Raw genomic sequence first — 13,475 nt, forward strand, 5'->3', positions numbered from 1 at the left:
AAGGGGCTTTAATACCCCACTTGAAAAAAAAATACCCCACTTGTATCAATGGATAGATCATCCTGACAGAAAATCAATAGGGAAATATTGGCATTAAATGACTTCTTAGACCAGATGGACTTAACAGACATTTATAGAACATTTCATCCAAAGCAACAGAATATATATTCTTCTCAAGTGCATGTGGAATGTTTTCCAAGATAGATCATACACTAGGCCACAAAACAAATCTTAATAAATTTAAAAGCCTTGAAATTACATCAAGCATCTTTTCTGACTACTATGAAACTGCAAATTAATTACATGAAGAAAACTGGAAAATTCACAAATATGCAGAGATTAAACAGGATGCTACTAAACAACCAATGAGTCAGAGAATTAATGAAAGGAGATATCAAAAAATACCTTGAGACAAATGAAAATGGATATGCTACATACTAAAACTTATGGGAAGCAGCAAAAGCAGTTCTAAGAGGGAAGTTCATAGCAATAAATCCCTTCCCCAAGAAACAATAAAAGTCTCAAACAACCTAACTTTACACCTCAAAGAACTAGAAAAAAAAAAAAAGAACAAAGCCTAAAGTTAGTATACGGAAGGAAATAACAAAGATCAGAGCAGAAATAAATGAAATAGAGTCTACAAGGACAATAGAAAAGATGAATAAAACTAAGAGCTGGTTCTTTGAAAAGATGGACAAAATTGACCTTTAGCTAGACTCACCAAAAAAAATGAAATGAAAGAGGAAATGTTGCAGTTGATACCACAGAAGTACAAAGGACTATAAGACACTACTATGAATGATTATATGTCAATAAATTGGACAACCTGGAAGAAATGGATAAGTTCCTAGAAACATAAAAACTGCCAAGACTGAATCATGAAGAAATAGAAAATCTGAACAGACCAATTACTAGTAAGGACATGGAATCAGTACTCAAAAACCTCCCAACAAACAAAAGTCTAGGACAGATGGTTTCACTGGTGAATTCTACCAAACATTCAAATAAAAATTAATACCATTCTTCTCAAATCTTCCAAAAAATAGAAGAGGAGGGAACCCTAACAAACTCATTTTACAAGGCCAATATTACCCTGATACCAAAACCAGACAAGAGTGCCACGAGAAAAAAATTTACAAACCAATATTCCTAACAAACATAGATGCAAAAATCCTCAGCAAACTATTAGAAGACTGAATTAAACAATTCATTAAAAGGATCAGGCATCATGATCAAGAGAGTTATCCCAGGATGCAAGGCTGCTTCCACATCTGCACATCAGTCAGTGCAATACACCACATTAACAAAATGAGGGATAAAAATCGTATGATCACCTCAATAGAGGCAGAAAAAGCATTTGACAAAATTCAATATTCGTTTATGAAAAAAACTCTCAACAAAGTGGGTATAGAGGAGACATACCTCAACATAATAAAGGCCACATATGACAAGCCCACAGCTAAAATCATACTCGACAGTGAAAAGCTGAAACCTCTTCCTCTCACATCAGGAACAAACCAAGGATGCTCACTCTTGCCACTTGGATTCAACCTAGTATTGGATATCCTAACTAGAGCAATTGGGCAAGAAAAAAATAAAAGGCATCCAAATTGGAACGGAAGAAGTAAAACTTTCACAGTTTGTAGAGAACGTGATTTTATATGTAGAAAACTCTAAAGCCTCCATCAAAAAACTGTTAGAACTAATTAAATGAATTCAGTAAAGTTGCAGGATACGAAATCAATACACAAAAATCTGTTGCATTTCTATACACTAATAATGAACTGTCAGAAAAAGAAATTTAAAAAATAATCCCATTTATAATTGTATCAAAAATAATAAAATATCTAGGAATAAATTTAGTCAAGGAGGTGAAAGATCTATATATTGAAAACTACAAGACATTAATAAAAGAAATTTAAGAAGACACAGTAAATGGAGAGATATTCATGCTCATGGATTGAAGGAATTAACATTGTTAAAATGTTCATACTACCAGAAGCAATATACAGATTCAATGTAATCCCTATCAAAATTCCAATGGCATTTTTCACAGAAATAGAACAAACAATCCTAAAATTTGTATGGAACCATAAAAGACCTTGAATAGCCAAAGCAATCTTGAGAAAGACAAACAAAGCTGGATGTATCATGTTACTTGATTTCAAACTATATTACAAAGCTGCAGTAATCAAAACAGTATGGTGCTGGCACAAAAATAGACACATAGATCAATGCAACAGATTAGAGAGCCCAGAAATAAAACTCACTAAATATAGTCAATTAATTTATGACAAAGGAGCCAAGAATATAACATGGGGAAAAGACAGTCTCTTCAGTAAGTGGTACTGGGAAAAACTAGACAGCCACAAGCAAAAGAATGAAACTGGACCACTATCTCACAGCATACATAAAAATTAACTCAAAACGGATTAAAAACTTGAATGTAAGACCTGAACCCATAAGACTCCTAAAAGAAAAAATAATTGGTAAGCTTCTTGACATAGGTCTTGGTGATGACTTTTTAAAAATCTGACACAATAAGCAAAAGCAACAAAAGCAAAAATAAAGTGGGATGACATCAAACTAAAAGCTTCTCCACAACAAAGGGAACCATCAACAAAATGAAAAGACAGCCTACTGAATGGGAGAAAATATTTGCAGATCATATGTCTGATAAGCGGTTAATATCCAAAATATTAAAAAAATACAACTCAATAGCCAAAAATATCTGATTAACAAATGGGCAGAAGATCTGAATAGATGTTTTTCCAGAGAAGATATACAGATGGCCAACAGGTATGAAAAGATGCTCAACATCACCAATCATCAGGAAAAAGTAATCAAAACAATATAAGATATAATCTTACACCTGTCAGAGTGGCTATTATCAAAAAGGCAAGAAATAAGCATTGGTGATGATGTGGAGAAAAGGAACCCTCTTGCACTGTTGGTGAGGGTATAAACTGGGGCAGCCACTATGGAGAACAGTATGGAGGGTCCTCAAAAAATTAAAAACAAAACTACCATATAATCCAGCTTTGCACTTCTGGGTATTTATGTGAAGAAAACGAAAACACTAACCCGAAAAGACATCTGCATCCCCATGTTCATTGCGGCATTATTTATAATAGCCAAGATATGGAAGCAACCCAAGTGTCCATTGATGGGTGAAGGATAAAGAACATGTGGTACAAATACAGCAGATGTTATTCAACCATAAAAAAGAAGGAAATCCTGCCATTTGCCATAACATGGATGGACCTCGAGGACATTCTGCTGAGTGACATAAACCAGACAGAAAGGCAGATATGGTATGCTCTCTCCTATATATGGAATCTGAAAAACAAAAACAAAAAATCAAGCTCATAGATACAGAGAAGAGATTGGTGGTTGCCAGAGGTACGGGGAGGGTGGGTGGGAGAAATGGGTGAACTAGTCTTGGTTTTAGTTTAAGTAAATTGAAAAAAATAATAAACCATGAGATTACATTAACATTTCCAATTCAAATTTAAGACTCATGTGTTATACTTAACCTAGGTGATTGTTTATTTGTATGTTTTTCTCTTACACTAATAATTTTGCTTCCTCGCAGCAGCCAGGTAATTATTTATTGGCTTTATCCTAGAAATACAAAAATACTTTCAAATAACAATGCCAGATTTAATACTAGCAATGAGACTTACTGAATGATAGATACTTAGGATTTCTTTGTTGCTCTTTTTGTCCTTAAAATAGATCCTACTGAAAACAATCAAAATACTATGCTCTGAAGTCCTTTGAAATAAATCTTTAGTTATGTTACAAACTTTATATAAATTTACATTTTTTGTTGGTTTCTTTTATAAGGATACTTTCCTTTTCAATTCAAGTTTATGTTTTGAATATGGGAAACATTTGCAAAGTTCTGAAGTCAAACCCTGTGAGATAATAGAAGATATACATTGGTCTCTGCCCCCAGTTCCTGGCACAGGGCTCCTGGAAACCCGTGCCATTTCCTGGGTGATAGGAATATCTTTTGTCCAGTGAGGAGACTCTGGGTGGGCTCCTGGGTGGGAGTCGTTACCACAAACAACAAGCTATGATCAGAAGTTGGGAACTTTCAGCTCCCGACCCCAACTTCTCCAGAAAATTGAGCGGGGCTGGAAATGGAGTTAGTAACTGGTCATGCCTATGTGAGGGAGCCTCTCTAAAATCCCCACAGGATGGGGTTCAGAGAACGTGCAGGTTGGGACACACATCACATACTGGGAGGGTGAGGCACCCCAGCTCCACGGGGACAGGAGCTACTGCACTAGGGATCCTCCTAGACTTCTCCCTGTGTGTCTCTCTGTCTGGCTGTTCATCCGTATCCTTTATCCTATCCCTTATTGTATAATAAACTGGCAAATGTGTTTCCCTGAGTTCTGTGAGCCTCTCTAGCAAATTCATTGGGCCCAGGAGAGGGTTGTGGGAACCTCTGATTTGTTGCCAAGTCGGACAGAAGTTGTGGGTCACCTGGGGACCCACTCCTTGTCATTGACATCTGAAGTGTGTGCGGGGCAGTCTCATGGGACTGAGCCCTTAGCCCGTGGGATCTGATGCCATCTCCAGGCAGGTAGTGTCAGAACTGATTTCAATTGTAGGACACTCAGCTGGTGTCATAGAAGTGCTTTGTGTGGGGAAAAAACCCGCATTTGGCGTCAGAAGTGTCAGAGGTGATGTGTTCTGTGTTAGTAGTAAGAGCAACGCACAGGCGAAGGATTGGGTAGTTTTTTTTAATACAAACTCTATAGCAAAGTGTATCCAGAGAAGTTTAACTGCCACCCTTGACTGTTCGCCACTCGGGCACCATTGTTATCAGTTTCTGATTTATCCTTCCAGTGCTTTTATCTTCTGCAAATAAAAATAAACATGCACATATTCATATATTTTACTCTTCATTACACAGAAGACAGCACACTAATACTGTACCCTGCTTTATCCACTTAACAATGTATCTGGAAATTGCTCCTTGTCAATCCCCGGAGAAGTAGGACGTATCTGGACCGTACCCAGCAGGATGGAAGTGGGATCTGCAGTACTTCCTGCAGGCAGTGGGCGGCATTGAAGGCGTGGCGTGATTAACGTGGAGTTCCTAGCAATCAACGTTTATTGGAACGCTGGAAAGAATGTTAGGTGAGAATGTGAACACAGCTATGGTCCAGGCTCCGACACTAACTCACTTGATAAATCTCACAGTATAGATCAGATTCCTCATCCCTTATGTGGGATTGTAGGATGGGGTAGTGGGTCGAATAGGGTTCCCCGAAATTTCACGTCCACCCGGAATATCACAGCATGGCCTCACTTGGGAATAGGATCTTTGCAGGTATGAAAACTTAAGATGAGGTCACGATGGATTCTGGCCGGCCCTAAGTCCAATGACTGGTGCGCTTACAAGAAGACACAGCGACACAGGGAGAAAGCCATGTGATGACAGAGGGAGAGATGGGGTGATGCGGCCACAGGCCAAGGGATGCCAAGGATTACTGGTAACCACCAGAAACTGGAAGAAACGAGGAAGGATCCTCCGCTAGAGCCTTCAGAAGGACCACGGCCCTGCTCACCCTTTGATCTCAGACTTCTCGCCTCCAGAACTGTGAGAGGAGGACATTCTATTCTTTAAACTGCCCGGTTTGTAGCCCTTTGTGGCAGCAGCCCCAGGACACGGTTAGAGATGGACTCACCTCCGAGGTCACTGTCTGCTCTGGACCCAGAGGACTATGCCAGGTGAAGCGGCCCTCGAATCCCAGAGACAGGCGCCCAGGGCTCCGTGCCGACGGAGACCACCGCAGCTGCAACCGGCTCCCACGATGCTTGTAATCGCTCAAGCAAGAATGGCGACTGTAAACAGACATTAAAAGATTCTCAGTTACACATGCATCTCCGGGCAAAATTATATTTCCATAAACACTGCAGAAACGACTCAGAGAATTTAGTCATGGGGCCAGCCTGGAAGCCAGAGAGAAGGCAGCAGCGTCCTCGGCACCCACCAGACTCAAGCCCGTCCTGCAAGCCCCTGGCCCCTCCCAAACTCCAGGTACATCCCTGGTCTGGTGGGGCGTTTCCTCCCGGGGCCTTGACACCCCGGCTTCGGCACATTCAAAGCCAGACTCCCACCCGCATCTCCACGGGAATGTGGCCCGAGGTCTTTGTCACACGCCAGCTCCGCTGATCCGCTGTCTTTGGTCAGCCCGCCCCAGGCCTGCGGTCGTGTGCTGTTTCCGGTCCACGTGTGGCCATCTGTCCGTGAAAGTCACAGAATTAGGGTGGGCAACAGACGCCCATCTAATCGGTGTCGACGGAGGAGCTGCAGAGCAGGGGGAGGAGAGCTCGTTTCTCCGCACACGGGACCGCCCTCCCCACGTGCGCGGAGACTCTCGTGAGGTCCCGGTGGAGGCGGGCTGCCCAGGTGAGTCAGAAAGCACTGCAAAAACGGCCGGTCCCTTCTCCTGGGCTCCATGGGGTGCAGGCGTCCGGCAGCTCCATCCCCGTCAGTTGGGTCCATGGTCCACATCCCCCAACCGGCAGGCAGGCGCTGAGGGGCACCTGCGCCGTTTGCCCACACAGCTGGGGTCTGCTCACTTGCGGTCCATCCAGATATCCCCAGAGGCACACGGCCGGGGCCCACAAACCTGACGATGTCCCCTAGAGGACTCACAGTCGTCTCCACCCAAGGGGCTCACAGGCTACTTCAGGCTGTCTCCACTTTGGTGGGAATTCTTGGGACTAGGCACCCACCTATGGCTTGAAATAATTATTTTCATGCTGCTATTAGTTTCAGAGCTGAATTGTTGGGTGATTGTACTTTCTAGTTCTTTGCACAGATTCTTTAAAAAACAGCTCAGCTGGGCTGGGGGAAGAGGAGGCTGAGGGGACCCAGAGCCCCCTTCTCTCCCTCCAGGCGGCTCAGGCCCTGGCGCCCCCGCTTTGCTGAAGACCTTTCCTCCCAGAGGCCTGTCCCTGCTCAGAGCCCACGCCCGGCCAGCGCTCTGCTCTCGTGGTGGTTTGTTCACCAGGACAGAGCTTCTTGCTTCTGCCTCCCTCTGCTTTGAAAGTCAGGCCACGCTGCCTCTTCCAGGTTTTAGAGAGTGGCCGAGAGTTCCGGAAAGTTCCGGAGCCTCAACATCTCGCATGCGGTCAGGCTCAAGGTGACAGCTGAGGGGACAGAACCCATTGCCACATTATTATCTAAATGTCCCCCTCGGGTCTCTCGTTTGTCTTCACTTTCAGACTCCCCTTTGTCGTGGCCATGAAGCCAGGTCTTTCTTTTCAGGGCATTTTTGCAATCTGCCCTCCCAAGGTCTGGGCTTAGGTCTGCTTGTGCCACACCGCCTCCCCCAAGCTGTTGGGTGACGGAAGGCCGGAAGGAGTGCCTCTCAGATGCTCTCCTGCATCAGGTCCAATGGATGGAAGCCCAGCCTCCGAGGGCTCTTCAGAGAGCAGCCAGGGACAAGGTGGTTCCACACATGTACCTGCCCACACCTGGGACTCCCTTCCCACGTTTAAGGTCCAGGAAGGCTTTATCTTACTAGTAACCTCCTGTTAGTTTTATCCCCTATAAAAGTCTAGGGAACCCCATTTCAATTGCATTGCTCAGGATTCTTTTTGATTGACAGAACCCCAACCCAAGCTCATTTCAGAAAAGAAGGGAGTTTGCTGGTTCACTTAACGAGAAAGTGTAGGGTGCGGTGGCCTTCAGGCACAGCTGGATCCAGGCGCTCAAAAGATATCACCGGGCATCATCTTATTCAGTCTGATTTTACCTGTGTTGGCTTCACTCTCAGGTAAAGATGGCCCAGGAGTGCTAGTCTTAGGGGCTCTTTGGAACTCTCAAGTTGGAAGATCAGGGTCATACTGTCTTCTCTGTTCTAGCAACATCCTGGGCAGGACTTTGATTTTTTGGACTCGGATCACATGCTTGTCGCTGTGCTGATTTCTGTGAGTGGGGAAATGCTGTTCTCTTATTGGCTGGCCTTGGATCATGTGACCTCAGCCAGCTCATATGATGGTCCTGGAGATGGTGGGGCTGTAACACCAACAAGAAAAGCTGCTGTGCTCACTAGGAGCGGGCAGGAGTTGTCCATAAAGGAAAGCAAAGAGGGGTTGGTTACCAGATGAAGAGGAAACTGTGTCTGGGAAGGTGGAGTCCACCAGCGCCTGACAGTCCTGAGGATGATTCCTGACATCGCCCCAGGAGAACCTTCTTGCTTTCCGGGGCCCTTATACCTCATGCTGGGGAGGTCCCACAGGGCACACAGGTCTGGGAACACAGTAGGTGCTCAGTACACGTCTGGGAAGTACACAGTGGGCACTGCGGCCACTCGTACCACGGACTCTTCCTGCCTTGTACCATGCAGGTCCGTGTGTGTGAGAGACAGACAGACGGAGGGAGAGAGGGGTGTGCACAAGGGCCATTTCCACCCTGCTGCTGGGATAGGGTGCCCTTTGGGTGTCTTGCCCTGGTGACCCCCCCAGGTATGCAAGTTGTCTAAAGCCGGCTTCTTCCCCCTCTGCTCCCATCAGCTCCAGGTCAAGATCTACGTGTGTTTGACGCTAATGGAAAGCTGCCTTGTGACTTGTGAAGTGGCCTGAGCAAGCCGCATGTGACAGTGAGGGGGCCAGGCTGGGCTGCCTCTCCACTCCATGCGGAGGGCTGGGAGGGCCACGCTCGGGGCCGCCACGCCCATAAGGCCTGCCTCTGGGCTCCAGGGCCAGGACCCCGGCTCTCTGCTCTCAGAAGAGTGCCAAAGCCTGACCTCCCAGTGGCCAGCTTAAAGGGGGGCAGCCCTTGGCTGGCCCTGGCTTGGCTGTGTGGGAACAATTCCAGGATTTCAGGCATTTTGAAATAAAGCAGCCGCGGCACCAGGCCACCCCGGAGCCCCCTCCCCTATCCAGCCTGTCAGGTCAGCTGCCCACGACACCTGGCGCCCAGGAGACCTGCAGGAGGCTGCAGAGAGGTCTGAGGAAGAGAAAAACTTTCTTAGCCAGCACTTCAAACCCTCAAGGCCACGACTTTCTTCTCCTTTGCAATCTGCCCGTGTTTCTGGGTTTCTAGGGGCCTGGCTGGGCTGGAAATAGAGGTGAATTCCGTGCGTTCATTTACTTTACAAATATTTGCTGAGCACCTCCCCGGGGGCCAGGCACGGGCGGGGGCGTGGGGGGCAGGCGGGGGGTGGGGGGCGGGCCTCGGCACCCTCCTCGTCAGTGAGCAAAACAGAGAAACCCGAGACTTCATGGAACTTGTGCAGGAAGACGGAAGAGGGGCAAAGAGAGGATACAGAAGGAAGTTAGGAGGTGAGGATGTGGCGCATGAAAGCAGGGCAGGCAGTCCTCCTTCAGAGCACAGGGAACTATATCCAATCTCCTGGGATAAACCGGAATGGAAAAGAATATGAAAAAAGAAGGTATATATGTGCATGACGGAGCCACTTTGCCGTACAGCAGAGATTGCCACCACACTGTAAATCTACTACACTTCAATTAAAAAAAATAAAATAAAAAGCAGGGCAGGCAGAATGGGGACAGCCTGGGTTGGGGGGGGTCTCCCTTTTACGTCTGCTGGTGGGCGAGGCAGCCCCGGGTGTGGAAGCCGAGTGGCAACACCTCCCACGTGTGTTGTAGGCTTCCTTGGCTGGCACGTGGAGGACAGATGGCGGTAAGGGTGGCAGGGACACCAGTGGGTGATCCAGCCAGGTGAAGTGGGCAGATCCCAGATGTGCTCTGAAGACAGAGACAGTGAGGTTTCCTGAGAACTTGGATTTGATCTGAACAACTGGAAGAATGCGGGTGGCAGGCGGGGAGGGCCACCCCTCGCTCAGTCTACGGGACGGCCAAGTGGGGGAAGCAGGTCTCCAGTCTGGAGTCTGGGACAGAGGGCTGAGCTGGGGGGAGGCATCCATGAGTCATAGTGACCATTCACTGTTGTGAAGACATCTTTAATTCCAAGACCCATGCCAAAGCCGTGCAAACACTTATCGGATACCCTGCTGTGACCCCTAGAGAACTATTCTCATGGTGTAGGGGCAGGACCCGGGCTGTTCTGAGTCCTCCTGAGGGTGACAGCTAGCCTGCAGGCGGGTCACCTTCTACAGGCTGGGCTCTGCCCCTCAAAGCGCCTCCGAGAGCCCTGACGGCCACACGGGACAGGGTCTGCTCCTATGCCCGAGGTCCTTAATGCAGCGAGAAGGACCAAGTGAGAGCCCGTTTTCCCACCACGTTCCATGGGGGCTGCACCTAGACCTCAGGGTGGCCAAAGGAAGCTGCAGTGTGCGTGCGTGTGTGTGTGAGTGAGCGTGCGTGTGTGTGAGTGAGCGTGGGTGTGCATGTGACACGTCTCGTGTGAGTATCCATGTGAGTGCTGCAGGTGTGCGTGCGCAGATGTGTGTGTGAGCGTGTTTGTGCTTAAGCCTGGTTTAAAGAGTGACCAAGTGAACTCATGCAGAAAGAAGCCAGGGTCAGAGGGCCGTGCCACTAGACGAGGGAGGGGCACGTCCAGGTCCTGGGGCGGGGGCTTGGCTGGCGCGTTCCTCCCTGGGACTCACATTCCCACATCCCCTGGTGGTGGGAGAAGCTCCGCCCTGGACAGAGGAGGCTGGAGGAGGGGGAGCTGAGAGGTGGAGGGCGGGGAGAGGAAGTCAGCCCCGTTTGGGCGGTGGGTGGTCATCTGGGCAGGAGGGCGCGGGGGGGGGGGGGCGGTGCACCCACACCCCCAGCGGCTACTTCCTGTGAGTGGCCTGTTTGGACCTTGACATCTAAGTAACTCATGTACGAGGGGGTCAGCTATGGGCATTGGAGCCTCCACAGGAAGTGTGGCCTGTGCTCAGTGGCGCGGGAGGGCAAGGATGCGTTCATGGTCAGGATGAATGGCGGCTGGGGTGGGTTCATGGCCGACAGGACTGTCCTGGCCAGAGGTAATTTCCTGTGGCCAGGTGGCCGTCCCCATACACTGGCAGCCTGAACGGGGGTGGGGAGGACGGGGGATGATTCGTGCAGTGTTTCCAAAGGAAAGCTGGAATTTAGGGTGCTGACCTGAAAGCAGATAGTGAGATGCCATGAAATGGTTCCACACTCTCTAGAAAAGGGATTACCTCATTTCCAGCACTGGGGACATCGTTAGCAACACCACCACCATCACCACCACCATCACCATCACCATTATCACCACCACCATCACCATTATCACCACGACCACCACCACCACCATCATCACCACCACCATCACCACCACCGTCACCACCACCATCACCACCACCACCATCACCACCACCATCATCACCACCACCATCATCACCATCACCACCACTGACACCGTTATCACCACCACCATCACCATCACCATTATCACCACCACCATCACCACCACCATCATCACCACCACCATTAACACCATCACCACCACCATCATCACCACCACTGTCACCATCATCACCACCACCATCACCATCACCACCACCATCACCACCACCATCACCACCACTGTCACTGTTATCACCATCACCATCACCACCACCATTATCACCACCATTATCACCACCACCATCATTACCACCACTGTCACCATCATCACCACCATCACCACCACCATCACCATTATCACCACCATCATCACCACCACCGTCACAACCACCATCATCACCACCATCACCATCAAACCACCATGACCACCACTACCACCTCTACCACCACCACCACCACCACCACCATCACCATCAAATCACCATGACCACCACTACCACCTCTACCACCACCACCACCACCACCACCACCACCACCATCACCGTCACACCACCATGACCGCCACTACCACCTCTACCACCATCACCACCACCACCACCATCACCGTCACCACCACCATCATCATCACAGTCTGGTCATTACTGCTTGGGGGGTAATGACTGGATATTCCTGTTTACCCCACATACCTCCATCCCTCTCTCTCCTGCCTCCACTGTGCTCCAGGAAGCTGCCCAGCAGGCGGTGACTTGGCTCACCCAGCCCCGTCACCCTCTGGCTTCCAGCTTGGGCCTAGCCAGCCGGAGGCAGGGCAGGACTGACATAGAGGTGCTGCATCCCACAGTGCCCGTCTCTCCAGGAGCACAGGTCCTGCGAGGTGGTCCTTCCCCGGGCTCCTGCCCTTGCCTGGTGACAGCTGTCCTTCCTGTGCCCCTTCCTGTGCCCCCCGCCTGGGTGGTCATAGTTTCTACTCGCACAGACGCCTTGATGCCCAGCAGCCCTTGCTGTTTCCCTCAACCCTGCCAACACCTCTGAAATGTTCTTTTCATTAACAAACCTCTTCCACCGCCCCCCATGAGTGGGCCATCTGTTTCCTGCTCGATTCTGAAAGATACCAGTCACGTGGTGTGCCAGGCGAGCCACACTCATCCCCGAGCACGCCAGCAGCACCTGTACGAGGCCCCCATCACTGCGCCTGGAGACCCAGGCTGAGCTCAGGGATGCGGCCTGCCCTGTGGGTCCTGCTCCAGGAGCTAGGGTGGAAGCCAGCACTAGGGAGCCTGTTGGGATCAGACAGGCCTCGGTGTAGCGGGGATTGGCCCATCACTGAAGTGGGGGATCCAAAGTGGCCCTGGAACTTGCCCTGGTTGCTCCCGGGGCGCTAGGAGGTCCTGCTGGGTGGGGGGTGGCCTCGGGCCTTGGGGAGGGAGGAAAGACAGACCCTCGCCATGGGGAATACAGCACCCTCTGCAAACAGCGCCGGGTGGGGAAACACAAATTCTGGGATAAAACCCGTCTCCCCGACCCCTCTTGCCTTCCGTCTTTTCCTGCCTTCTCCCTGTCCCCTACCCCCGTCCCCTTCTAGGTCTGTGTTCACAAAAGCAGCCCCTTTGTTTTCCCCTCCCTCTCCCACCCCTGGTCCTGTTTTCCCTGTCCTGAAGCTGCCCCCAGACCTTGGGACACCTCACTGCTGTCAGCAGGTCATGACCCTGCGCAGGGGCCCAGAGCCAGGTCCTCAGCCCTTCCATCCCCTGGACTCCGGATCCAGCCCACCCAGAGGGGACACGCCACTTCCACGTGTGGACAGGTTTCTGGGGCTGGCTCCTTCCCAAAGTGTCCCCCACTCCTGAGTCTTGGGGACACCAAACCCATCAAAGTGGGATCAATGGCTCCTAGAGGGAGCACAGTCCCAGGGCAGGATGGAAGTTGGTCGCCCTGGAATGAAATGGAAGTTTCTGGAGCAGAGGCCACCCAGGTGGGGAGAGGGGCTGGCCAGGGGTCGAGACTCTGCTTACCTTCCCCTGGGATCCTGGCCTCTCCCATGGGTCCTTTCTCCTTTCTTTCCAGATCCAACCCTTGGCGTGACTGCAGGTGCTGTCACTCGTACTTTCCCCTCCTGTCTCTTTTCTTCCTTGGTGACAATAGTGGCAATAACCGCTACCCACCCCCCAGCACTGCTGGGCAGCAGACGCGTAAGTGCCGCTTGGTGGGGCGGGGCT

The sequence above is a fragment of the Tursiops truncatus genome, chromosome 4, assembly GCF_011762595.2.
Source record: "Tursiops truncatus isolate mTurTru1 chromosome 4, mTurTru1.mat.Y, whole genome shotgun sequence".
Taxonomy (NCBI): Eukaryota; Metazoa; Chordata; class Mammalia; order Artiodactyla; family Delphinidae; genus Tursiops; species Tursiops truncatus.